The sequence below is a fragment of the Lissotriton helveticus genome, chromosome 3_2 (assembly GCF_964261635.1).
Source record: "Lissotriton helveticus chromosome 3_2, aLisHel1.1, whole genome shotgun sequence".
Classification (NCBI taxonomy): Eukaryota; Metazoa; Chordata; class Amphibia; order Caudata; family Salamandridae; genus Lissotriton; species Lissotriton helveticus.
In genome coordinates this window covers 471,392,087-471,419,507 of record NC_136062.1, presented here as the reverse complement: position 1 = coordinate 471,419,507, position 27,421 = coordinate 471,392,087, and positions in this window count along the sequence as shown.

Below are 27,421 nucleotides of genomic sequence, written 5' to 3'. Positions count from 1 at the left end.
GAGAAAACCTCAGGATATTTTTTTTTTATATCAACAAAATCAGTATCTTCAAACTCATTCTCTTGTATCATCATGACAGGTTCTTTGCTGCGTGGATTGAGCATTATCCCTAATTTCCATTGATCACGCCATCCCAGCACATTCACTCCTTCCTTTACCACATATAGTTTAATAAAAGCTGTTCTTCCTTTGAAAACAACATCTGAAGAAATGTACCCAATAAACTCTATCGTAGAACCATTGAAACATCCCATCCTCGTCGCCAATGTAAAGAAGTCCTTTGAAGGCAGATTTCTTTATAAAAATCCTACGTTTATCGAGAAGAGCACAGTACATCCATCCAGGTAAAAAAGCAGTTCTATTTCTGGAATATAGATTCTAATATGACATCATATAAACAGCATAGCATGTGCCATCACTTGAAAGAATACATATTCTGATATTAAAAGGGCAATACATATAAAAGAGAAATGTAACACACTTGTCTTCTATCCCCATCCTCTCCTATTCACAAAGGGGAAACTCCAACTGTCCTGTGCATCTGTCTGTACTAGCCCCCCTCTGCAAACTGAAGCGCTACAACGTTGGGTACCTGGATCTTCTAGGAGCATGGGTGGCCTGATATTTACGGGCTATGACCGTCCAGGTGCACTCAGTGGTGCTGCACGAACCTCACTGAGGTCAGGTGAAACGAAGCGTCCCCAGCTCTGTGCTGTAGCCTCCGTTACTTCATGACGCTGGACTGCTGGGATCTGAAGAGTACAGTTCAGGCAGCACAGTATTTTTTACCACTGATGGTGGATAGTAAGTGCTTTCCTACTTGCTAGTGCAAATATGGAAATCAAGGATGAAAGGATGATTTACGCTTGTGTTCTGCAAGTTGTGCAAGAATCACAGTAACAAGGTCATGACCCGCTATGTTTCCCTTTTTCCCTTTGGTCGATCTTCAATTTTTTATTCTGACCATCCTTGCCTCTCTGAGCTTTTTGATGAACCCTGAAAGGAACAAAATCAACGTGTTTCAGTATCCCGATACCTGTCAGGTTTCCTAATGTTATCACGATTCCCAAGGTTGTACCTCTTTTCAGAGGACTCCTGTTGGTGAGATCCACCCCTTGATCATGAAGTGTTTCTGTTATTATTATTTTTAGGTTGATTATTATCCCATTTCTTTTTAGAAGAAATGGGTGCTTGCTTTGAGTTCTCTTTATCAGAACTACTCACCACTTGTAGTTTAACTGGTTTGGCTCCCAAACTATCTCTTCCTAGTGAAGCATAGGTTTCTTCAATCATTTTTGATAATTAACGCTCCTGATTTGCAGGAGCTGTTTCCCTTAAGAGTTGGTGTATAGCCAACCTTGCCGCTTCCCCGTTGATGTTGCTTAGCATAATTGCCAAGACTTGGTCAAAATTACCCATCAGTTTCATCCTCAAGTCCAGGACAGGTCCTGCCCCGTACTCGTTCTGTATCTGTTTTAATACTTCAGGAATAACTGATATGGTTGGGGTACTGTGTATTCTAATGATTACGGCAGCAAAAATTGTTACCCATTGTAGCGAGGTGGGGAGGGAGCTGAACCCTAATGACTGGTGGGTCGCTGATGCTGAATCCCCATCTTCCTTCCAGAGAGACTGGGAGCCCTGGCAGAGCGACACCGACACCGAAAAAGAGGAAGGTGCCTTTAATTGGGCGTTCACAGGAGAAGACGGGACCACGCCCACCGATGACATCATAGAGGCCGGAGTGGACAAGAGCCAGGAAGTCCTCTACGCTGTGTGCAACGTCACCCCGGAGGAAGACGGCGGTCGGGAGAGAGGAGTACGGAGTCCGGAAAGCATGTGGAGAGGCGAGGAGTCCCGGGAGCAGAGGAGAGAAGGCGAAGACGGCGAGAGACAGCCAGGAGGCCAACGTCCCCACGAGTCGCCGTGCCACACTCCCGAGGGAGGAGTGTGGCTTCAGCAGGTACGGAGGCGTTTGTCAGCCTGGGTGGGGAAGAGAGGTGGCCCTCCGGTGTAAATTGTGTAGATATTATTCCCGCGTCCGTCCTTCCCGCGTTCCTACCCTACCCTACCTACCTTCCTTCCCTTGCCTTTACCTTCACTCTGCCCTCACGCTGCCCCGTCACTATAGACTACTTGTACAGCACATTCAGCGGTGTCCCCGACACTCCGGTTTCCCACCCCCAGGGCAAACAGTATTAAAACACCTGAACTAACGGCGGTCCCTCTTGTTGGTTCTCTTTTGGTTGGCTGAGGAGGGGAGGTGAGGAGAAGACTCCCGAAGACCGCCTACGGCCAGTTAGGATCCCCCAAGCCGGAACAGCCTTAATCCGCAACCACGGACCAATCAGGATTCGCACGTGAAAGACTGACCTCACGAAGCAGAAGAGCATTATTAAAAATAAAACCCAGTTTACCTAAGAAAGGTCTCCGGTCTGTTCCTGAACCCCAACCCACGCTACAACTGGTGTCAGAAGTGGGATCCGGTCCCTCCATCCAGATACCCAAGATGGATCAGGTTATCCAACACCTGATTGAGGGGCAACAAAAACTGGAATGGGCTGTTAACCAGCAATTGACCACGGCGGACGCTGATAGAACTATGTTCAAAAACACCATCAGCGCCCAAATAGAAGGCTTACAAAAGGCGGTCCAAAACCCCACTGCCCCTACACTCCTAGAGAGAAGAAGCATGGCGCCACATCCTGCCGGGGTGTCCCTCCAGAAATACGTGCCAGGGGAAGACCCTGATGCCTTCCTTAGAAACTTCGAAAGAGCCGCACGGGCCTGTGGGTGGCCCGAGGACAAATGGCCTTATTTTCTCGCACCACTCCTGACAGGAGAAGCACAGGCGGCATACCAAGTCGCAAACCATGCAGGTGGTACCCCGTATGCAGAGATAAAAGGAGTGATTCTGGACCACTTAGGGCTAGATACAGAGGCCTATAGACTAAGATTTAGAAAAGAAAGAGGGGTGACAGGCGAAAACCCCAAGACTCTGTTTCTACGTCTCAAAATGGCAGCTGACAAATGGCTGAAACCAGAAAGTCGCAGCAAAGAGGAGATAATGTCGAGCATATACCTTGAGCAGTTTATGGAGGCATTACCTTATGGGACTCAGCGATGGCTGAGGCAGCACGCAGGCCTCACCGTGATACAAGCCATAGATATGGCCTCCAATTATGCGAGGGCGCAACCACGTCCCTTTCCTTGGGACACAGACAAAGGTACCAAAGCCGTTCCGCCTACGAAACCAGAGAAGAAAAACAGACCTGGGCCAGAGGTACCTAGACTACGACCCGTACGGATGGATGTGGTTCCTGCAAGTGGACCCCAATGCTTCGAGTGTGGAGAGTGGGGCCACATCGCACGGCTATGTCCAAGAAAACGAAGCCCGGAAGAACCTATGGAAATCGGCTACATCCCCAAAGCGGTGATGTACACCGCAGAGATGGGACCGTCCTTCTATGTACGGGTATATGTGAATCAAAATCGTGTTAAGGCCCTGTTGGATTCAGGGTGCAGACAATCAGTCATAAAAAAGGGTCTAGTTCTTCCCTCCCAAATAATACCTAAGGTCCTAGTACATATACGATGTGTGCACGGTGATGTGAAACCATATCCTGTAGCACACCTTGCTTTGCAACCGGTAGACAGGACCCCTTGTACGGTTAGAGTAGGAGTTGTGGACTCCCTTCCGGAGGAATTGATCATAGGGGTGGATAACCCGGACCTCCTATCCATGTTCCAAACAGAAGTCAAGGAAAGGGAAAAGAAACCACAGAACGCTCCCTCAAGGCCACCCTGAAAAAAATGTTGGCAATAGAAAACAAAGAATGGGACCGGATGTTGCCTTTGGCCCTGTATGTATTAAGGGCCCAAGTACAAAGCAGTCTAGGGTACTCCGCCTTCGAGCTTCTCTACGGTCGCCAGCCTCGTTCTCTCCTGGAGATAACGAAGGAGGCCTGGGAGAAAGAAGAGGCCGCAAACCAAAAGTCACTGTTGGAATACACCCAACACCTCAGATCGAAGCTAGGGAAGTTAAGGGATCTGGCCTATTCCAACCTAGACAAATCCCAACAAAAACAAAAACACCATTATGATAAGGGAAAGAAATGGAGAACCATGGCAAAGGGCGATTGGGCCCTGGTGCTACTGCCCTCCTCGACCCAGAAATTCAGGAGCGAATGGATGGGGCCAAATCAGGTCATCGAGACGCTAGGTAAAACGACCTATAGGCTACAGATATTCCCTACACGACAGCAATGCTTCCACATTAACCTCCTAAAGAAATGGATCGGTCCTCTACCCAAAGACACCCACTTCAGTGTACCCTCAGGAGAAGAGGGTTCTACCCTAGAGCAGCTTCCTATAAACCCTGACTTAACCGAAGAGGAACGAAAGGAACTGTTAGGCACCTTACGTCTCTTTTCTGGTCTTTTCTCTGACATACCAGGATGTCAGAGAAAAGTGGGAGAGGTGTGGCGCCGCGGCCAGGGCGACTGACGCTGGAATCTGGCGACCACGGTTCGATCCCCGGCTCCGGCGGCAGGTTAGCCCAGCACCATGTGACTCTGGGCAATAGCTCGCTTAATCTTCCCGACGGCCCCCAGCGCCTAGAGACCCTTACGGGTGATTGTGCGATTTACAAATGTGGACTTTTTTACTTTACCAGGGAAAACACAAATGGTAGAACACCGTATAGAAACAGAGGAAGGAAAGATAGTAAAGCAGAGGGCGTACAGGATACCAGCAGCCAGACAACAGGACATAAGAAGAGAGGTGCAGGAGATGATACGGCTTGGGATGATACGACCATCACGGAGCAATTGGTCATCCCCCATTGTCATGGTCCCTAAATCGGATGGGTCAACCCGGTTCTGTATGGACTTCAGGGCACTTAACGCCATCTCCTCCTTCGACGCCTTCCCTATCCCGCGCGTCGATGAACTAATAGAAAGGATAGGGGAAGCACGGTACATCACCACGTTGGACCTGACCAAGGGTTATTGGCAGGTCCCACTGAGAGAGGAAGATAAATGCAAAACGGCCTTCGCCACTGAAGACGGCCTGTTTGAATTTAATGTTCTGCCCTTCGGCCTCCATGGTGCCCCGGCAACTTTTCAGAGGTTGATGAATGAAATCCTGGCCCCACATACTCGATACTCATCGGTATACTTAGACGATATAGTCATCTTTAGCAACACGTGGCACGAACACTTAGACCACATAGTTAGAGTGCTGTCAGCATTGCAGACCGCAAGTTTACACATCAACTCAAAAAAATCCAGAGCGGCCTTTCCTAAAGTTAAATACCTGGGATTCATGCTTGGGGAGGGTGTCATCGCGCCACAGGAAGAGAAAATAAAGGCGATAACCCATACTCCCTACCCCACCACAAAGAAAGGTCTAAGGGCTTTCTTGGGGCTCATAGGGTATTATAGACGTTTCATTGCGAATTTTGCTGAGACAGCTGCTCCACTGACCGACCTTTTAAATAAAAACGTGAAGAACACTCTGGCATCACCCCCTCCGGAAATAGCAAGGCAGGCCTTTGAACGCCTGAAACATGCCATAACCTCTAGTCCGGTTTTGATACCCCCTGACTTTACCAAACCGTTCACTCTCGCTACAGATGCCTCCGACACCGGCATCGGGGCTGTACTGTCACAAGAGGGGGAGGATGGGACAGAACACCCACTGCTCTATATAAGTAGGAAACTGCATCCCAGGGAGCGTAACTACCCCACGGTGGAAAAGGAATGTTTGGCCATACGTTGGGCCATTGACAAATTACGATATTACCTGGAGGGCCTGTCCTTTATCTTATATTCAGACCATGCTCCCCTCCAATGGATGCAGAAAAACAAAACCCTCAATCCACGGGTGTTGCGATGGTTCTTGTACTTACAACCCTTTGCATTCACAGTACGGCATGGGAAGGGAGCTGAGAACGGTAACGCTGATTACCTATCCAGAGTTCCTATCCTCCCCGATCGGGAGTATCCAGGGGGGGAGGAGTGTAGTAAGGTGGGGAGGGAGCCGAACCCTAATGACTGGTGGGTCGCTGATGCTGAATCCCCTCCTTCCCTCCAGAGAGACTGGGAGCCCTGGCAGAGCGACACCGACACCGAAAAAGAGGAAGGTGCCTTTAATTGGGCATTCACAGGAGAAGACGGGACCACGCCCACCGATGACGTCACTGAGGCCGGAGTGGACAAGAGCCAGGAAGTCCTCTACGCTGTGTGCAACGTCACCCCGGAGGAAGACGGCGGTCGGGAGAGAGGAGTACGGAGTCCGGAAAGCGTGTGGAGAGGCGAGGAGTCCCGGGAGCAGAGGAGAGAAGGCGAAGACGGCGAGAGACAGCCAGGAGGCCAACGTCCCCACGAGTCGCCGTGCCACACTCCCGAGGGAGGAGTGTGGCTTCAGCAGGTACGGAGGCGTTTGTCAGCCTGGGTGGGGAAGAGAGGTGGCCCTCCGGTGTAAATTGTGTAGATATTATTCCCGCGTCCTTCCTTCCCGCGTTCCTACCCTACCCTACCTACCTTCCCTTGCCTTTACCTTCACTCTGCCCTCACGCTGCCCCGTCACTATAGACTACTTGTACAGCACATTCAGCGGTGTCCCCGACACTCCGGTTTCCCACCCCCAGGGCAAACAGTTTTAACACACCTGAACTAACGGCGGTCCTTCTTGTTGGTTCTCTTTTGGTTGGCTGAGATGGGGAGGTGAGGAGAAGACTCCCGAAGACCGACTACGGCCAGTTAGGATCCCCCAAGCCGGAACAGCCTTAATCCGCAACCACGGACCAATCAGGATTCGCACGTGAAAGACTGACCTCACGAAGCAGAAGAGCATTATTAAAAATAAAACCCAGTCTACCTAAGAAAGGTCTCCGGTCTGTTCTTGAACCCCAACCCACGCTACACCCATGTGGTACAATCCTCCAGTGTGGGAACCATTCACATTGGCAAGCAAATTGTTTTGGTTTTTTTGGGGGGGGGGGTTTCTTATCTTTTTTTTTTGTCCTCATACTGCCAAATCTCTAGGTGGGATAGCTCCATACGCTCCATGCCTACCATTGCCTGCCCTTGGGAGAGGCAAATGGAGAGAGAGCTTTCCCTCCAAGATGACACCGTTACCTTCTCCCACTCCTGTTCACATTTCTGGGGGCCCCTTAGGTGTTACTTAGGAGGCCAGGTCCGATGGTGTATTGGCTTAATCATGGGACCCTGTTTCCTTCTCCCTCCAGTTTGACAAGGCCGCCCAGATCTTGCTTTTGCTTCTTTGATCACAAGCCATATCTGATTCACTAGTATAGATAATGTTCTTCAAACATTCGGCAAAGGTCGGGGGTGTTCTGATTTCCAGACCCTACAGATTTCTCTTCTTGCAAGGATTATCACATAGAATATAAAGTTAAACACAGGTGCATTTACATGATAGTCACTTGATAGACCCAAGAAAATCAAACTGGTACTTACTACCATAGGTCTTTCCAACACAGCTTCCAGAAATTCACATACCTCCATCCTATAAGACTTGATTCTTGGACATTCCATAAATATATTAATATCATCCGCAGCTGGGTTCTTGCACCTGGGACAGCTATATACATTCCCTGTCACCTTGGATAACTTTTTTTGGAGACCAATAAACTCTGTGGGCAGTGTACAGGTGATTCCTCCTCAGTGCAGCTGGTTTGACTATAGCCTGTAACATAACAAAGGAGTCAGACCATACTTTATAGACATCCATTCCACTCTCGCCATATTCTTCACCCCATAATATTATAACGTCAGACTCCCCTTCGTCCTCCGCATTCAATAAAGCCCATTACCAGAACGAGACTTCCTTTTTTCCATGTGTCTGTTCTAGTAACTAGATCCGCTTTCAAATTTATCTCCTCCTCCTGCCAACTCTGCGTCGCCCACAAAGAGGAAATCTGATAAAACTTAAACCTTGTCAAAGATCAATGGGTTAACCTGCTAAGTGCCTCCCAACTCAAAAGCGTGCAATCCTTTTGTAGGTCACCCCAACATTTTATACCCCCTATTTTAAGAGGCTGACTTAGTTGGTCTTGTAAGCATTCCGGATTACCGGGGGAGTCCCAGACTGGGGCCTGAGCTGCATAATATGGGATCTTCATCCTTCTTCTTATATACATCCAAGTTTTTAAAGCAGCTCCCAGGATCTTTAATCTAACTTTTTTATAGAATTTCGGATCTCCATACTTATATAGGAAGAATTCCTGCCTTTGTACCACATCTTTTAACATGGCCTCAAACAATAGACCTGTGATGATGAATCAGTTTTGTTGGCCAACATCCTAAAGTTTTTAAAGTGGAAAGAATAACAATATGTGAGTAAATCTGGTAGTGCTAACCCACCCACTGTAAGGCCTCTTCTTAATTTTTTCCAAGCTATTCTGGGACTCTTTGTTGCCCAAATAAAGGTACCTATTTTGCCTTGTAGCTTAGCTATGTCTTCGGTCCTGAATAACAAAGGGATTGAATTATATAGAAAGATAATTTTGGGCAAAATTATCATTTTCACGAGGTTAACCCTCCCATAGATGTTTAAAGGGAGATTTACCCATCGTGTAAGTAAACTGGCAACCTCTTTAGACACCCTCCTCCAATTCAATGTAGAGATATCCTCTAGTTTCTGCACTAGTAGGACCCCTAAGTACCTCATTTGGCTCTTTGCCCCCTGACTTCCCTTTATTTGGTTCTCCTCCATTATTTCGGTTTTCTCTTTATTGATTTTATACCCTGAAACTTCACCATTTCTCTCTGCCTTCTCCATTAGCCGAGGAATAGCCTCTGCTGGGTTTGTTTATTTATTTATTTAAAGAGTGTAGAAAGAAGCAGATCATCCGCATAGAGAGCAAACGTAAGTTCTAACTCTCCCATTTTAAAGGGGTGAATAACAGGATCCATCCATAGCTAGCTGACAAATGGCTCGATAAACAATTTGAATAAAAGTAGTGACAGGGGCACCTCTGCCAGGTGCCCCTCGAAATATTGAACCAATCCGTCAGGGCTCCATTTACCAAAACCTTCGCTTTAGGGCTAGAGTACAAACTCCTCATTGCCTGAACAAAATTTTTAGGGAAACCAAAACTTTTGAATGTTTACTGTTAACCTAGTCAAAAGCTTTTGCAGCATCTATTACTACTATCGTCAGAGGAGCCTACTTAACTTCAGCCATATCTATAGCCCCCATTACCTGGAAAGTAAGCTCGTTTAGCTGCTTCCCCGGTATAAAACCTCTCTGACTCGAGTGGACTACTGCCTTTATAACCTTTGCCACCCTAGCTGCCAATATGCCTGAGTAAAGGGAGAGGTGTGGCGCCGCGGCCAGGGCGAAGGGAGAGGTGTGGCGCCGCGGCCAGGGCGACTGACGCTGGAATCTGGGGATCAGGGTTCGATCCCCGGCTCCGGCGGCAGGTTAGCCCAGCACCATGTGACTCTGGGCAATAGCTCGCTTAATCTTCCCGACGGCCCCCAGCGCCTAGAGACCCTTACGGGTGATTGTGCGCTTTACAAATGTGGATTATTATTATTATTATTATAGTAAACCTTATTATCTAAGTTTAATGTAGATTTGTCTATAGGACTCTATCAACTGTGGGTCTTTATTTGGTTTTAATATTAAGGTAACCGTAGCTTCTGCCCACGAACCTGGGGTATCTTCTCCTCCTATATACATTTTATTAAACAGGTTTTTTAAAATTGGCACTACAATGTCCAAAATGCCTATATAAAACTCAATTGGGAGCCCATCCGGACCTGCGGCTTTTCCCCTGACCACTTTTTTGCATTGATTTCTTCTTCAGTGATGCAAGCTTGCAAAAGAGCCCTATATTCTTTGGACAAGTGAGGGAGGTTGGTTAACTTTAGCCATTCCTGCACTACCTCTTGTCCTGATCTAATATGCCTTGATGCCCACTGGGCTAAGTTTGCGCACGATAAGACTCCTATCATTTCATTTCATTTCAATATCTTCTTTATACAAATCATTCATAAAAGTTCTAGCCTCCTCACGAATTTTATCATCTTCACATATTGTATCACCTGAACCCCTTTGAATTAAGCTCTTTATCAGATTCCTTGCCGTAAACATTCTCACCTTCCTTGCTAATAGAGAACCGCATTTCTCTCTGTAAGCAAAGTGCTGGAGCTTACTAGCTTTCCACCTATCCGAAAGCTTCTTATCTAAAATAAGCTTGAAATTCGGCTCGCAATTTTTCCAACTCTTTCTCCAAGCAAGGTACCGTTTCCCGGGTCTCCATAGATGCTTTCTGTAATTCTATCACTTTTTCCTTAATCTTACTTATCCTATCTGCTTCTTAATTTTTCAAAACTCTCTTTCTTCCTACTGATATAGAGCTAAATTCCCCCCTTATGTAGGCATTAAAAGCCTCCTACACTATTTGAGCCTTCGCTGAGTCGGTATTCAGCTTAAAATACTTATCAGTTTTATCACTAATCTCCATTATCACCCCATCATCTAATAACATGGTCCTGTCTAGGGTCCCCCTTTTTTGTATCTCTCTTTGCTTAAGCCCCAGAGTCATCGCCACTGCTGAGTGATCTGATAAGATGGCTGGGATATGATTTGTTTCCTCAACTTCTGAAAATAGCGCCGGGTCTACAAGAAAAAGATCAATTCTTGAATGATGCTTATACTTTTTACTATAGAAAGTAAAATCTCTAGTTTCCCCATTCTTTCTTCTCCATATATCGAGTAAGATAAAATGTTTAATTATATTTTTTAACGCTGCAAATTTTTGGGGCGAACAGTTATATTTTACTTTAGAAGTGCGATTCATCTCTTTGTTTAAAACCAGATTGAAATCCTCCCCAATTATTATTGGTACCGTAGTATTCAACAGGCTAGCCTCAAGTCCCAGAAGTGCCCCTGGATTATCTACATTCGGGCCGTAATATACTACGCATACTAGGGGTGTTCCCCAAACTGTCAAAGTGGCCACCAACCATCTCCCTAACTGATCTATTTCTTGCTTTACGACATTAATGCCTGCATTGCTCCTTATAATCAACGCTACTCCCCTAGTGCTTCCTCTTTGATCAGAGCAGAGCACCTCCTGATTCCATCTTTTCTTGCTGAACCCATATTTACTCTCCTGGGACACTAAATGGGTCTCTTCTAAAAAACAGAGATGTGCCTTGAAATTCTTCAAGAATTCAATGACCCGGGACAACTTTCTCCTACTCCTCAACTCATTCACATTCCATGTTATTAGCTTAACTTTATTTTGACTATTCATTTTTACCGTATGATGACTACCTTTTTGCTTTTTTCCCCTTTGCTCCCACCACCCTGTGCTTCCCCATCCCACCCTCTCACGAGGAACCCTCCTGCTATCCCCTTTGCGATTTGGAAATCGTCTTTGGGGACCCTCTCTCTGTAGCTAGATGCATCTACTCCTAGAGTGCCCGCCCAGATATTTTCTTCTTTTGTGTGTATATAAATGTTCATCTATATACAGGTGAGTGTTTTTTATTTTTTTATTATATATATATTTTTTTAATGTATATTCCGCTATTGTCGACACTGCACCCCCCCACCGTCTCCTACCTGCCCACCACCTCCCTAATATGATTTTTTTTTGTCTATACAAAAGTTATATATCTTGTTTTGCCACATTATTTTTAACATGGCCCAGAGGGTAGATGTGTTATAATCTTCTTATTTTTTTATATTCCTGTAAAGTAATTTTACTTAGGAGTTATTGCTAGCTTGTACATGTTTCTTCACCTTTCCCTAAACCCCTTCCTCCTCCCTTGGTTTCTCCCTCTTCTGTGAGTTTTCTTTAGAATGTTAAGACTGTTGTTCTTCTGTGGCAGAGAGCGGAGACTGGAAATAAACTACTGAACTTACCTTTGTGTCTTGAGAACTTTATCAGGAAGCTTTAATCCTTACAAGCTTGCTAAACCTTCAGCCAATACACAGGATGTACCTGCTCAGCTGAGGCAGATTAACCTTTCCACTTCAGACGTCTCTGGAAAATGTGAGTAGGATTGTCTGAGAAAGCATGATAGAACCACTCAGATTTTACTGTTAATATAAGAACCAAACCAACGCTGGCTCCGCCATGTTGTGTAGTTCCAAGGACCCCCCAGGACCTGCACGTTTTGGATGACCTAAACTGAGGGCTTGGTTTGCAGACAGACTCTGGACACCCCCATAGGATGAGGCAGCGTTAGTCCAGCTAGCTATACGGTGCCACTAACACCCCCCTTCCTTCTACAGCGGTGTGGGTAGTTTCTGGCAACCACTGAACATGACAACCCTGATTCCTCAGGTATTGTGGAAAACAATAAGGTATCTTTCGCTCAGTCACTCGTGTTTACTTTACTCAGAATGACGATTGGAATGGTTTCAATAATTATTTATTGGTACACTTTTTACTGTTTTGTAATTATTATGGTAAATACTCAAAACAATATCTGATCCCGTATTTTAAGGAAATAAGCGTTACAGATCACAAATCAGCTTATCTTGAAATTTTACGATTGGTCAGTGTGGATTTGATTTTTTGAGTAAGTTTGTTTTTAGCTGTGGCAGTACGTGATTGAATTGTGCTTTTATGGATTTCTTTTATCCGAATAAAGATTTAATTATAATTAATATTATATTGGTCAAGCATGAGTTTAGAGTGAAACATATTAGCTGTGACAATCAGGAGACAGGAGCAGAAAAACTTGATCGCTAGCACCAACATCCTAAAAAGTAGATACATTTCTACCAAAGTGCTGATGAGATGAATACAAACAGATTACATAAAACAATAGCACTGGCATACTCCTACGATGCTTAGCCTACCTAAATGTACCTAGCCTAGATATGTAGGTGAATCATGTGAATGTAAGTGCTTGTTAATATACTAATGGAGCCAAGAATCACACGGGGAAGTACTTACCTCTCACCTGATGGTTCTGAATGAAGGACCCCGTCTCTGCGTTGAGGATGGCACCCCGCAAGGGATGTCAGGTCTCTGCCTGTCAATGGATCAGCCTGCAGAGTCTCGGTCCAGCCTGTAAGGAATTCCCCTCTGTTCTGTAAGGGGGAGTGAGTGTCTTTTATACTAAAGCGGTTACTCCAGCGTTTCTTCTAGAATTGATATGTTTTAAAAGCATTCACTTATCCTTTGCTAATCCTTTTCTAAACAATCATGATCATGCACAGCTGGCTGTTGGCCATGGATGAAAAAAGTGGTGACCCTTAAACAGAATAAATTTACCGTGCGTGCGGACATGTTTATGTACATCAGGTACAGGGATTAAGATATGGTACCAAAAGCCTGATGACAGAGAGACAGAAGTAAGCTACTAGGTAAAAGGTCATCTGTGTAAGAATGTCGTGTGGATGGATCAAAATGTATGAAATTGGTATGCACATGATGGGACTAACATAAAAGACATGACATAAATTCCTTCAATCTGGAACACAACCATGATTGGTCAGTGGTATCAAAGACTGCAGAAATGTCCCAAAGCACCACAGTCTGTTATAAACCCTTATCCACTCAGCTCTGGTGGTCATAGAGGGCAGAGGTAGGTGCCAGGTCTATGCGCTGACCAGATCTGGAGTCTGCTTGAAGCTGTCACAAAATATTATTGGTGTGATACGGTGTGAATACCACTTTTCCCTAAAGTTTCCCACAGTATGATGACAGGAATATTGAACAGAAGTTGTCAGGGTCCTCAACTAAAAGGGAGCTTTGTCATTGAGCCTTCCGCTCCGACTAGACGATGCTCTGATTTAGGGAGTGATAAAACAGGCTATACTCGAAACAAGGAGCTGGACCAGGGGTTGCATCATGGAAGCTGTAAGTTGTCTGCCTAGGATCCAGAGAGTCTTGTGGAGGAGCAGATCTCCACTGCTTGCAGGGCTGAAGTCTCCTCAAGGTGTGTGAGTTTGTCTTTGTATTGTTCTAAGACAGGGGTGGTGAAAGAGTGGTAATAAGGGAGACTTCCTGCTCCCAAGGTGCTGCCAAGGACCTGGGACAGTTTGTTGCACATAGCTTGGTAAGGCTCAAATAGGTTATCATGTGTTAGAGAGCACACCTATTTTTGCAGTAAGAAATTTACATTCAATGTGTTGTTGCTAGCACAATGTGAGTGGAATGGTTAAGCCAAAAGAATGTCTTGTTTCTACGAGGCTATTGCCATGACATGATGTGGTTTAGCCTCATCACTGTCAGGTGTAATGTCTGTTCTTCTGGTTTTAAGGTTCACCGGTGTATAGTTCAGGTGCAAACCAAGGGTTGCTCTTTGTTAAAGATGTTCAAAGTTTCTGCAGAGTCAATGGGTAACGTCGTCACAGTCATTTCTTAGATCTTGATTAAAAGTGGTTGATGACTCTTCCGGTCACCTGGATTGCCTGTAAGGAGTTTGAGGCAAGGATGGCTGTATTTAATTCACTTGCTCCATGGACAGAGAAGCATCTCCAACCTCTGCCTGTCGTGAGGACCTTTCTTCTGCTGGTTGTCATTGTTTTGGATGGTTTCGAAGTGAAACGGACTGTGTGATGGTCTGGCTGTTGTAAAATACACACGTGTCTGTGGTGCACACTAGGTCAGAGGAGACAAACATGTATCATGGGGGCATATTATCAAGAAACGGTGTTAAAATTATCGCTAAAGCGGCGATAATGGGCTTGATAATATGCCCTTGTGAATTCCCATAGAAGCCCATGTTATGGTGTGAACGTGGCCTTCTATGGGAAATCTCCAGGGCATATTATCAAGCTCATTATCACCACATTAGCAGCAGTTTCCTGCCGCTAAAGTGGCGATAATTTTAACGCCGTTCTTGATAATATGCCCCTTAATATCCTGAAAGACTAGTGAGTTCACTTTTCATTGGCGCTAATTGTAAATATTGAGATCTTTTCAAATGGAATGGTTGACCCCAACTGGGCTTTCGAGAAGATAGTTGAAGTATCCCCGAACAATGGACCAAGGACGAAATGTCCTATATCTTGTTTTCTTGGAGCTGGAGATTGAGGCAGAAAATTGTGTGCGTGGGGCGGAGATAAAATAAAAGCACATATATTTCGCATTTGCAGGCAAGAGCTTCTCCTTGAAATGTTCTTTGTAATCGTCTTCATTTAATATGTATATTTTTATTATATTTTTATTATAAATAATGGCAACCGTGCCTCCTTAGGCTTAGAGCCTGATCAACTCAGGATTCTGAGATTCACAGAGATCAGCAATCTCAAGCAGATGTTTTGCTGCTAATCTCACATTACACAACAAAGCCTTCAGTCTGTACCTGGAAGATGACATAGAAGACAGCAAGGAAGAGAGAAGTGGCCAGTGGGATGAGACTTTGTACAGAGGAACATTGAGATATGTATTGTCAGGTTTTAGAGATCTTTCGATAGCATCAGAAAGAATATAATATGGGATAACAACACGAGAAACTCCTTAGTTTTATAGATAAGATGCTGAACCACACACCCATCTGGTTTCCTGATCACTGCTGAAACCTGGTTTGTGTGGCAGCATCTCGGGAGGAGGGGGGAGCAGTGCTTAACTTGTAAAAAAAAAAAAGGAGAGTCAGGGCTCTCATCAGGAGGCCGCTGCAGTATGCACCACACATTGCCCCTGCCATGCTGCCAATGACAGTACTAACACACCTACTAACCAGGCACGCAATGCCCATTGGGCTCACAGGGCTTCAGCCCCCCCCCCCGTTGTGTGTGTCAGCCCGCTGAGACAGCTTCCCGGGCACACACACAGCCGCACCCGAGTACTGCACAGGTCCTTAAACGACCATTTACTTGCTAACGAGGTGTTGTTGTGTTTTCACCCCTTCTTAGAGCCCCTGCATCTCCACTCTACATATTGCTGGAAGAATCAGCACCCCCCCTGAAATTTTTAGTAGCCTCCCCCCCCCACCCGAAATTTGACTCTAGTTGCACCACTGCTTCTAACCATCACACTCCTACACGTGTGGCAGTTTATCCTATTCCAGGCCCACAAAGCTATAAAAACGGCTTGGGCTGCAGGTAACAGTCATTTTAATGTATATTGAATTTATAATTAACTGTTGTTGTGGTCTTCTTTAAATTAGCCAATTCTGTCACAAGCGCCGGTGTTGGCAATTACGTTCCAGTGCCGAGCACCGGAAACCACTTCCTCAAATTAAGCACTGGGTGGGAGAGAACATTAAGATTCTGATTGGCGCACGGAAAAAGGGTAAAGAGAGTTTGCACTCATTAACCTTTTCACAAAGGTAAGCTGTGAGAACTAAGAGTAAAAATGAGAACTAACCGCAAATCACTTTTGAGATCACAAGTAGGTGATGGATTTGACATTGATAGAGGGCTGTGATATTCCGAAACTTGTAGGGGTACATCACATTCACGAATAGTTCGTACCCACATATATTCTTATGTGTGTTACTTTTAGTTAGCAAATTGTGTTATAATAAACAATGGTAAATGGAGTGTTAGAATGAGTAGTGCCATTCAATTAAAGTAAAATGGCATTTAGTGGGAATCATGTAATTCTCGATGTTTAATGCAATTGCCTAATAAGTAGCTAATGTGTAATGTAATGCATTAGATTTAACGTGCACCATATTAAAGTCTGCACACGTAGAGATGATTAATTGTGCCTTAAACGTGATACAATGGAGTGCTTGCAGATGCAACATTTATAAATGCGTTAATTTTGATGTCAAGGGCCTAGATGGAGTATTTACTCTTTTGTGCTATAAAGACCTATTTGTATTCCTTGTGTTAGCTGATTTGGGTAGGCCTGAAATCTTTTTTTCCCTGGTAGAGCTCTTATTTGAAGGCAGTCAGCGAAATTCATGTGCGTGCAAGGTTGTTCTATTCTCATGATTCTGTTGGGGCAAGGACACCGTCCTCATTAGTTAGACTAACGCATTTTGTGTAAGGAGTTAGGTATGGAGGAGACCTGTTACAAAGTATTCCGGAATGCCGATAATTGGGTGCCGATATTCTTTCTCGCTGAAGAAGCCTGGGACCCAAGGACACACCAACCATTGCATGACCAAGTGCAAGATTTGGTGGAAAATTACCTACGAGAGGTGCCGGGCCATAGGAGGTGTCTCAGGGGCGTGTTCTATCAATTGTGCATTTTATCTTAGGGACAGTGCTCGGAGGGATGAGTTAGCAGAGAGCCGTTAGAGGGCAGAAGGAAGGAATTGATTCTTAGAAAGGAGACTTAGAACGCATTCTGTAGCTTTGGCTACTGACCCTTTCAGCGTGAGTGTACTTCTTAGGAAGTCTTCACGTGCTGACACCTTTTCTTGACCTTGCCTGTGAAATGCTAAGTAGGGATGTCCTGTTAGTGATAGTGTACGGTTAGATTAACAGATTTCTTTTACAGCCACTAATGAAGACTAATATAGATATTGGAGTAGTCACTCCTTGTTTAGTATTTTTGGAGTTGCTCATTCTTTTTATGCTGCACCGGATTAGATTGATTTGTAGGATGAATTTTGTATTAGTGCCTATGTATATTTACAGCCTCATCATGAGGTGTTTGTATGTTCAGTTATTTTTGGCTTTGTAATAAACCCCCTAAATTGAAATTCGGAGTCAGTGATCTTTTCCGAGTTTTACTTAATTGGTCCATGCTAGATTGTTGTGAATGCATTTTTTTCTCCCCTTTACACTTCTCAGCAGGTAATAAAGGTCCAGTCGACCGAGGATTCTTAGTAAACTTTTAGAGTAGAATTCGGCCTTATCAACATCCACTTAATTTGTTCAATCATTTACAACATCCAGCTGTCTAAACACACTGTGACACCACAGCCAAGACATAACAGTCACTGCTTACTCGACACAACGAGGGCTGGAGCATGACACAAAAAGTGCTGAGGCATAAACCGAATACACCCCGCACAAAGAGGGGGACCTTTCTGCCTGGTTCATAGAAACGAGTTCTCAACTGGCAGGCAGAAACGGTAGAAAGAGTTTGCCTTGGTTGAGCTTGTCATGAAAATACTTTGGGCCCGATTCACAGAACTAACTTAAGACAAAATCCTAAACTTACTACCATTTTGGTATTCACAGAAGGCACTTACTCATTTTGGTATTAACAGAAGGCACTTACTCATTTTGGTATAGAAGGCACTTACTCATTTCGGTATTCATGGAAGTTAGGAGTCCTAACTTTAGGACTCCTAAATGCCTTCTGTGAAGACCCAAAAGTCTTAAAGTTAGGATTTTTCGCAGTTTAGGAGTCGTAAAGTTAGGACTCCTAACTTTAGGATTCCTAAATGCCTTCTGTGAATACCGAAAGTCTTAAAGTTAGGATTTTTCGCAGTTTAGGAGTCGTAAAGTTAGGACTCCTAACTTTAGGACTCCTAAATGCCTTCTGTGAATACTGAAAGTCTTAAAGTTAGGATTTTTTTCAGTTTAGGAGTAGCAAAGTTATATCTGCCTCATACCCAAGGAGGGGAAGGATCCTCAACACTGCAAGAATTATAGGCCAATCTCTCTGGTCAATATTGACTATAAAATTTTTGCAAAGTCTCTTGCGGCACGTCTCGACCTTCTTCTTCCAGACCTCTTGGGCGTGGAACAGTCGGGCTTTGTCAAAGGTCATTACATCACTGACAACACCAGACTTCTCTTCAATATTCTTTCTCAATCTCGCCTTTTACCCCATCCCCTAGCGGTCATTGCCCTGGATGCCGAAAAGGCGTTTGATAGGGTCGAATGGACTTATCTCTTTCACACCCTACGCTGGTTTGGTTTCGGTCCTATTGTTATATCCTTAATTTCACTACTTTATTCTCACCCACGCGCAGCGGTTTGTGCCAATGGTCAAATATCTTCCTTTTTTGATTTGCAAAGAGGTGTTCGCCAAGGTTGTCCCCTATCTCCCTTTCTCTTTAACCTGGCCTTAGAACCCTTCCTCTCCAAACTCCGTCAACATCCCTCCATCCATGGTTTTGAATTGTCAGATTCCCACGTCAAACTAGCTGCTTATGCAGATGACATTTTGCTATTTGTCTCCAACCCTTCCGTTTCCATTCCTGCCTTTCTTAGTGAAGTCCGTGCTTATTCTCAAATATCTGGCTATAAACTCAATAACGACAATGCAAGATCCTCCCCTTGACTAAATTTACCTTCAAACCAGATTTTGCCGCCTCTAATTTCACGTGGAAACCTTCCAATATCAAGTACCTGGGAATGCACATTACCCCTACCATCCCAGACACTGTTTCTCTGTGCATGTCCAAATGCATTCAAAAATTAACGGATCTCACATCCAAGTGGCATCCCTTATACCTATCCTGGTGGGGTCGCCTTGACACTATAAAATGATGCTGTCTCCCATTGTTCTCTACACCCTCTCCAATATTCCGGTCCCTGTTCCCTCCAAATTTTTCAAAAAGATCAACTCTATTCTAATGTCCTTTCTTTGGAATAAAAAGAAACCAAGAATGTCTCTAGCACATCTGATTCGTACTAAATCAGAAGGTGGGGTTAATTTTCCTGACTTCCCAGCCTACCACAAGGCGTTCCAACTGAGACAAGCTTCTTTTTGGCTACAAGACCCTGACACCTCATGTCCTCTATGGGCCAAATTTGAACGCCTCCTTCTTTCTCCCTTCTCCTTTGTTGAATACCTTTCCTTCTCTTGTAAACCCACTTCTATCTCTACTCCGATTCATAAGTTTACCACTAAACTACTCCTTTCTTCCACCCACTCACCTCCTCTTACCACTGCTGCTTTCCTCTCTTCTCCCATATGGCATAACACGTCCTTACTCATACGTGCCAGACCTTTTTTTTGGAAAACTTGGCATACTCGAGGTCTTCAGTGGATCTCCCAACTTTTTTCTCACTCCTCTTTCTTATCTTTTGACACCCTTCGCTCCCTCTATGACCTACCCATTTCCTTTGCACGCAAATACCAATTGCTTAAAGACACAGTCCTAACGAAATACAGTGACCTCTCTCAGCCCTGCCCTCCTCCTCCTTCATCCACTCCCACTTCCATACTTCATTCCTTCTTACGCACTACACCAAAAGCTGCTGCTATTTACAAATACCTTCACGCTGGTGAGACTCCAAGACCTAAATCTAAAGTAGAAGAGTCCTGGGAGCATGATTTGTCTGTCTCTTGGCCGGTTTCCTTCTGGGACAAAATCTGGATCAAGCTTCGCAAATCTTCCAGAGCAGCAACTCTCACTCAGACTTTATTTTTTATTTACAATAGACTCCTCTTCACACCCTCCGCCCTTCACAAACGCTTTCCTGATACTCCCCACACATGCTGGTCTTGTTCGTCACCACAAGCTGATTTATTTCATATGTTATTTTTATGCACTCATGTTCGTCATTTTTGGTTACAGGTTTGGGCTCAAATTAATTTAATTTTCCACACTTCTATCCCTTTTTCCCACACACATGTTTTTATGGGTAGCCTCTCCCCCTGCTGGGTTGATGTTGATCTGAAACCTCAGATTGTTGATCTATTACTTGCCGCTGCCTTCCAACAAATAACGGTCAACTGGAAAGACTTCTCCAAAATTTCCTTCAAGGCATGGTGGTTTAATGTGTGCCACAACCATAGACTCGATACTGCTCATGTTTTCCCGGCATGTATGGCTACTAAACACATGGACTTATGGACTCCCGTCACACTTTATCTGGATTCATGCAGTAAACGCTTGTTTCACCCTCTGCCTCCCCAACAGGAAGTTCCTAAACCTCCTTAATTGCTCGATACATTCCACTTATCCTCCATTGTACCATTTTGTTTTAATTCTTTCCAATGTTTTTATGCTTTTCGTATTTTATGCTTCCCATGTTCTCTCTTTGCCTTTTCCTTCTCTCTCCTTTTACACCCAGATTTCTTTTATTCTGATGCTTACATTTGTATGATTGTATTATTCTGCTCATAGTCTTTGCCTTGATATCACATTGTACTTTGTTTTGACACCTGGTTTTCTCTCTTATTATTATCAAATAAAATTTTCTTGAACTCAAAAAAGGAGTAGCAAAGTTAGGAGTGAAATGAGTAAGTGCCTTCTGTGAATACCAAAATGGTAGTAAGTTTAGGATTTTGTCCTAAGTTAGTTCTGTGAATTGCGCCCATTGTAAGAACTAATGGCAAAAATGAGAATTAGCCACAAATCACTTTTAAGACCACAAGCAGAGGGGCAGCTGCTCACCACTCAATTCAGACGATTCTTTACAAATGTAAATATATAATATCCAGGTCTCTAAACAGAGTGTGGCACCACAGTCATGACTGAACAGTCACCAGTGGCTTGACTCAAAGGGACAGTGGCATCAGGTACACAAATTTTAAATCCCTGGGAGTATGGCTGCAAGACCGTTTGTCTCACATCTGAGTCTGAACTCGATAAGGCCGAGGGTCGCTTCTATGATTGCAGCGATCCAGTTCCTGCGACGCAAACTGCACAGACCAACTCTGGGGCATATTATCAAGGGATTTATCTCTGCTTTTTTGGCTTTAAAAGCCAAGAAAGCGGAGATAAAATTATCTCCCTATTACCTAGCTGTCGCTAACACCAGTTAGCGACAGCTAGTAGGAGATAGCGATCATCTTGGGCCCCGCTTTGCATGTCGAAGAAATGTATCACTAATGACATGCAAAGTGGGCGTGCCAAGATGTTAGCGACTGGAAGCAGTCGCTAACATCGCCATCTCCTATTACCAACTTTTGGAGATATTCGCGCTAAGCGCGAATATCTCAAAAAGCTAACACCTGCCCTGAGCAGTTCTTAGCCATGTTATCTAATGGGAGGTGGATAACATGGCTAAGAGCATTTGCTCGGTAATGCATGAATATCGCTGACTTTTCAGCGATATTCATGCATTTCGGCTGATTTTTATCGCTTAGGAGATAAACCTTGATAATATCAAGGCTCCTAAGCGATAAAAAACGTCGCTACACGGCGATAAAATTATAGCCGCTAAGCCAACATAGCGATAATTATCGCTAGTTGTTGGTAATATGCCCCAAAGTCCCCACTTTTCACAGCCAAGGTCAAGCTCATTCCAACAACTGGTTTTGGAACTGAAGCTTTCCCTGGAAAGTTTGGCCCCTGTTCGAATTCTCCACAAAGTTCAGTTTTTCATCTTCTATTCTACCTCCCAGAAAGAGTGTCGCCGTCTCAAATCCAATTGGAATTTTAGTTGAGCTAGCACAAAAAGGTTCAACACTCAAGTACATGTCGTTATTAAGGAAGGCAGACAAGGTACCGCTGAGGCCTCAGATATGGAAAGAAACACAGACAGGCCTCCTGGAAGATTCAAGTAGCTGGGCTCTGGCCTTTGAGTCAGCACTGGAGGGCCGAAATGCAACACAGATGTGGGTACAGGCGCTACCCCACAACTCCTTGAAAAGCCTCGAATAAAGAGGATTTCATGGAGCAGAGATAAACACAATTTCATCAAAATAAGACTTGCATGGATGTCGATTAACACCTACAGAAAACCCACACCGCAGAACTATTTAACGACCTTACTTAAATGTTTCTATAAAACTAAGGGGTATATTATCAAGAACAGCGATAAAATGATCGCTGCTTTATTGGCAGGAAACTGCCGCTAAAACTGTGATAATGGGCTTGATAATACGACCTTGTGAATTCCCATAGCAGCCCAGGATAACACCGGAACCTGGGCTTCTATGGGAATTTACAAGGGCATATTATCAAGCCCATTGTCGCTGTTTTAGCGGCAGTTTCGTGCCGCTAAAGCGGCAATAATTTTATCGCAGTTCTTGATAATATGCCCCTAAATTGCTCCATTTACGATTCTCAACAACGGACTATCTTCCAGAATTGCATCTGATGCCTGTCGGAACTTACTGCTGAGTTTGCCATCAACAAGAAGGCTCCCTGATCCACATCTTATCGATATGCCCTGCTTTACTCACGGAACGCAAGACTTTGCTGCGGAACATCTTTCACCATCATGGCATCAGATCTCACGCCATACACTACTCTTCTGCATGAAAGGCAACTCCCCCCAAGCGAATGCACATTTCATAACATTTTTATTTTTTTATTTCAACCAATTTTATTGAGAGATTTTTATACATACAGTACAGTATCTATACAATGAGGGTAATACAGCTGTGCATTAGACACCGTTGGGGTTACATTAGGCGTGTTGCAAGATCATGGTAATGGTCTGTGCGATGTTCTTATTAGGCTAGTTCTGTCGAGATTCAGTACTACCCTCAGGTAGAGGGAGTTGCAGGAATAGTAAGAAAGAGAGAAAAGAGGTAGGGGAGGGGGGAGGACAGGTGCTTTAGCTTTGTTTGCCCCGTGCCAGGGCTTTATCATGTAACGGTGTGTGTTGCTCACGGTGGTTTGAAAGGAGCTAGGTGTTTGTCTAGGGTGCTCCACATCTCCCCTCTTGCTGAGTGGTTGGGTGAGTAGTTTGCTGTTATATTGTCTGCCCCCCTAAGGGCGGTAACCCAGTTGAGCCAGCTTTTGAAGGAGGCCTTCCCGGTGTCCTTCCAGTTTGTGAGGATTGTTTTCACCGCTGCGGTGAGCAGGAGGTCGATCAGGTCTCTGTCCTCCTTTGTTTGGGGCTCAGGAGCCATGAAAGCGGTGATTAGCCCTATGAAGTTATCTTGTATGGGGTAGCCTACTACGGTGTTTATGAATTCCCTGACTTTGGTCCAGAACGAAGAGCAAATAAGCTGCTGATAGCCGAGTGGTGAACGGCTGCTTAGATTTAAGCAACATAAAAATCTGAGCCAACGACACCAGTCACTGCTCTTAATAGCATGGCTTGCACCCACACCATTGCGCTGTCTGTTTCGGAAACACGGGGGTGATAACATAGGGCGTTGTAGGTACACGCCTACAATGGACCATCAAGCAGCACAAGGCCTTTATGCCAAACATCTGTTCTTATAAGCTTAAGGCCCACCTCACTTTTGTTTTCGCTTTTTAACAGACATTTTATCATTGCATTGATCTGCAAAATATTTATGATTTTAATGAATTGAAATAAACATACTTGGTTAGCGAATGCTCAATGCATCAGGACCGTGTAGGCCGTAGTGGCCCGCCGACGATCAAGACTGTCGACCTGATCTGTTTATTATAAGGAGTTTTGTAGGCCTGACATAGTTATTGTTAATAGCATATTGTAAAGTCAATAAACGACTGTTGATCTCATGATACGGAAGTCCTTCACACAATATGCAAACATCTCACCTCATCCCACTAGCCAAAACAAAATACTTTACCAAATCCATCAACGAAGCCATTAACAGAAGCAGAATGGGTTCCAAGACACCCAAGCACTGGATCAACCCCCTCCCAGACACACCTATCCCGCACTCCACCAAAAGTAAAATTCCATCGACTTCTTCTACAGGGAAAAAATACAGACAATCTGAGAGCACATTGACAACGTCACCACGACTGCTTCATCTCATATGAACACCCCTTACTGGAAAATGTTGATCCTTCAAAGCCCTAACCCTCTCATATCTCTAGACGTACTCAACTCGCTCATAGCCAGTTCTTTTTAAGAATAGGTCTTATGCTCATCCTTCATCGAGCTGTCTCAGGAAGGCTCTCTCAAGCCCATCATCATTTTCAATGCCTCCTTTACTCAAGGCTTCCACTCAAAAGATCTCAAGAGAAACTCAATTGTCTCACTCCTAAATAAATCTACATTAGGTCCTGATGACCTTAACAGCAAACAACCCAATGCTCACCTCCCATTCATCGGCAACATCACTGCAAAAGCAGAGTGTGTTCAACTCCAAGATCACATCAATGATAACCAACTCCTCCATGACTACCCGTCTGGCTTCAGGTCGCGCTGCAGCACGGACATTGTAGAACATGCTCTCCTAACCACAGATGAAGATGACCCCTGCATTCTGTTTTAATGGAACTCTCAGCTGCCTTCGGCACAGTCGACCATCCCAGCTTCATACACACATTGGAGTTTTGAATGGGAATCACCGGAAATGTCCTTCGCCGGTTCTACCTGTCCAACCAACACCTGTTAGTTCACACCTAAAAGATCTGTAGACATTTGGAGAACCGCTGGGATCCATACTGTCTCCCGTCATCTGCAACCTCTACATGGAGCCAATTGCTGCTCTACTGGCAGATAAAGTCATTAAGAATCACCAATGTGCCGATTTTACAGAACTATATTTGAAAGTTTTCTTTTCTTCAGACAAGTAACACCTCAAACACTGCCTGTCCATCACCCAGAACTGGGTTTGTTGTACTTGTCTGGAACACAATCCAGCCAAGACAGAATTCATGTTATTTGCCAAGAACAGCAAGCAAGAAAGAGTCCATCCCTGGGTAAAGGACATGAACCTTCATGGCTTCGAATCTCAACTTTCACTGACTGCCAAGTCACCTGGATTCACCCTGAACGCCAACCTCACCCTCAAGGTACACATCTCTGTTCTAAAGCAAGTGAAACCATTTCTTTCAGAAAGTGACTCCAAAGCTGTGGTTCAAGCTCTCGCACTCTTGAAACTGGATGGTGATAACACACGCTGCTCCTTGGGCTTCTAGACGCCGCACTGGCATCCACTAGGGGCCGCCTGCCTTACACTCCTGATGCAGCTCCACTGGCTCTCCTTGCCGGCCCGCGCCATCTTCAAACCCAGCTGCATCGTTTACAAAGCCATCATGACCAACACCCCGGCTTATTTTGCAGACAAGCTCACCATCCCTGATGGTTCTCGGCACACCCGAAAACTGGACACCTTCAGACTGCAGACTAAGGAGTGTAAAAAGAAGAAATAAGGCAGCAGGCAATTTCCATCTATGCACCCAAGATCTGGAGCAACATTCCAGTAGTCATCAGGACTGCCCCAATGCTGCTGCACTTTAGGGAAAGAGTGGAAGACCCATCTTTAAGAACACTAGATTACAAAGCATTAACCATCCAAAACCCAGCTACCTTTTCAATCACTCGTGGACTCTATGCTCGTCTCTGCCCCGTTCTGCTGCTGCCTTTTGACTATATTTGCTCTGTATGAATACAACATACGTGCACATACGAGGCATTTAATGACAGACTGTAATTGAGCTGCAGCCCGCACAGGTAAAAGCGGTGGGGCCAGGTGAGCGGGGATTTTGACGGACGATGACCAGGGCAAATTAATTATTTATTTAATTTTCCCTGGTCATCGTCTGTCGCATTCCCCCCACCCCCCACCCGGCCCACCGCACTTACCTGCACGGGCTGCTGCTGCTGTAATTACCCTGTATCATTGCCTGGAAACCACTGTTTTGATACTTAGAGCCTCACAAATTACTGCAGTAAAAAGGGTTTTAGCGTCGGTCCCCCCCTCTGAGAAACCATGGGTATAAAAGGTTTGCACTGTGAGAATCCCTGTTAAGCCCTCTTAGAAAATCTGGTATTTTGCTCTATCAAGTGTAATTTTGCATCGATTTGCAATTTTTTGACTGTGCCTGATGACGGCTTTGTGGGAAAGATTACGCTCAGTACAGTAGGCCTGAGCTGGTTATGGTGACATGCCAATGATGGCAGCTTATTTACTGTGAAAAGCGCTAGACCTTTAAGAAATCACATATTTTACAGTTATAGACAAGGGTTCTGGTGCTGATCACCTCCTTTCACAAATCCTAGGGGTCGTAGATTTTCACTCCGATAATCAGAGTTAGGCCTTAGTGTGAGGAGTATATATTTTAGCACCAGTAATTGTATATATTTTTGTATCTCATAAATGTGTACATGATGGTGGCCAGCTTATGCAGGCTTTAGAAGTCCTGATTGGTTGCAGTGTCATGCCCATGGCATAGGCTATAGCTCTTATTTGTTTATTGGGAACATTAAGTCAGATTCTATAGGTTTGATGTGTTGCTTATGAAACATTACATCAAAGGCAGTGGACCTGACTTATTTATTGTGAAAAGCATGCTTCAAAGAAGAAAGACTTTTAAAAGTGGATTGTTATTACACTGTGCTTAACTCTGTCAGTTTTTTTACATGGAATCTCATCATTCAAATACCGGCCTCATGAGCTGGGTTCTCAGGGCCTAAATAAGGTTTGGGGGTGAGGACCCTGGGACCTGAGAAGCCTCAGGGGAGGTGGCTGCATTCACCCCTCCTCTATAAAAAAAATGTCATCATGATTCCCTGGGCCCTGGCCAACTCTGCTGGGCTAAGTCTTGAAACTGGTGGGAGCTCTAGTTTCTTTATTTTTATCGGCACCACTGCCCCTATTAAAAAGAATTATATTTTCTGCCCGGGAAGGGTCCCTCTGGGAACCCACATCAGGCGTAGGGACGCAGGGTATCCGTATCCTGTCCGCTATATGTTTTTTTTCTTTTTTATTCAGAACAGGGGACTGAGTCCACCAGTCCTAAAATGGCTCCCGCCACATCTTAGT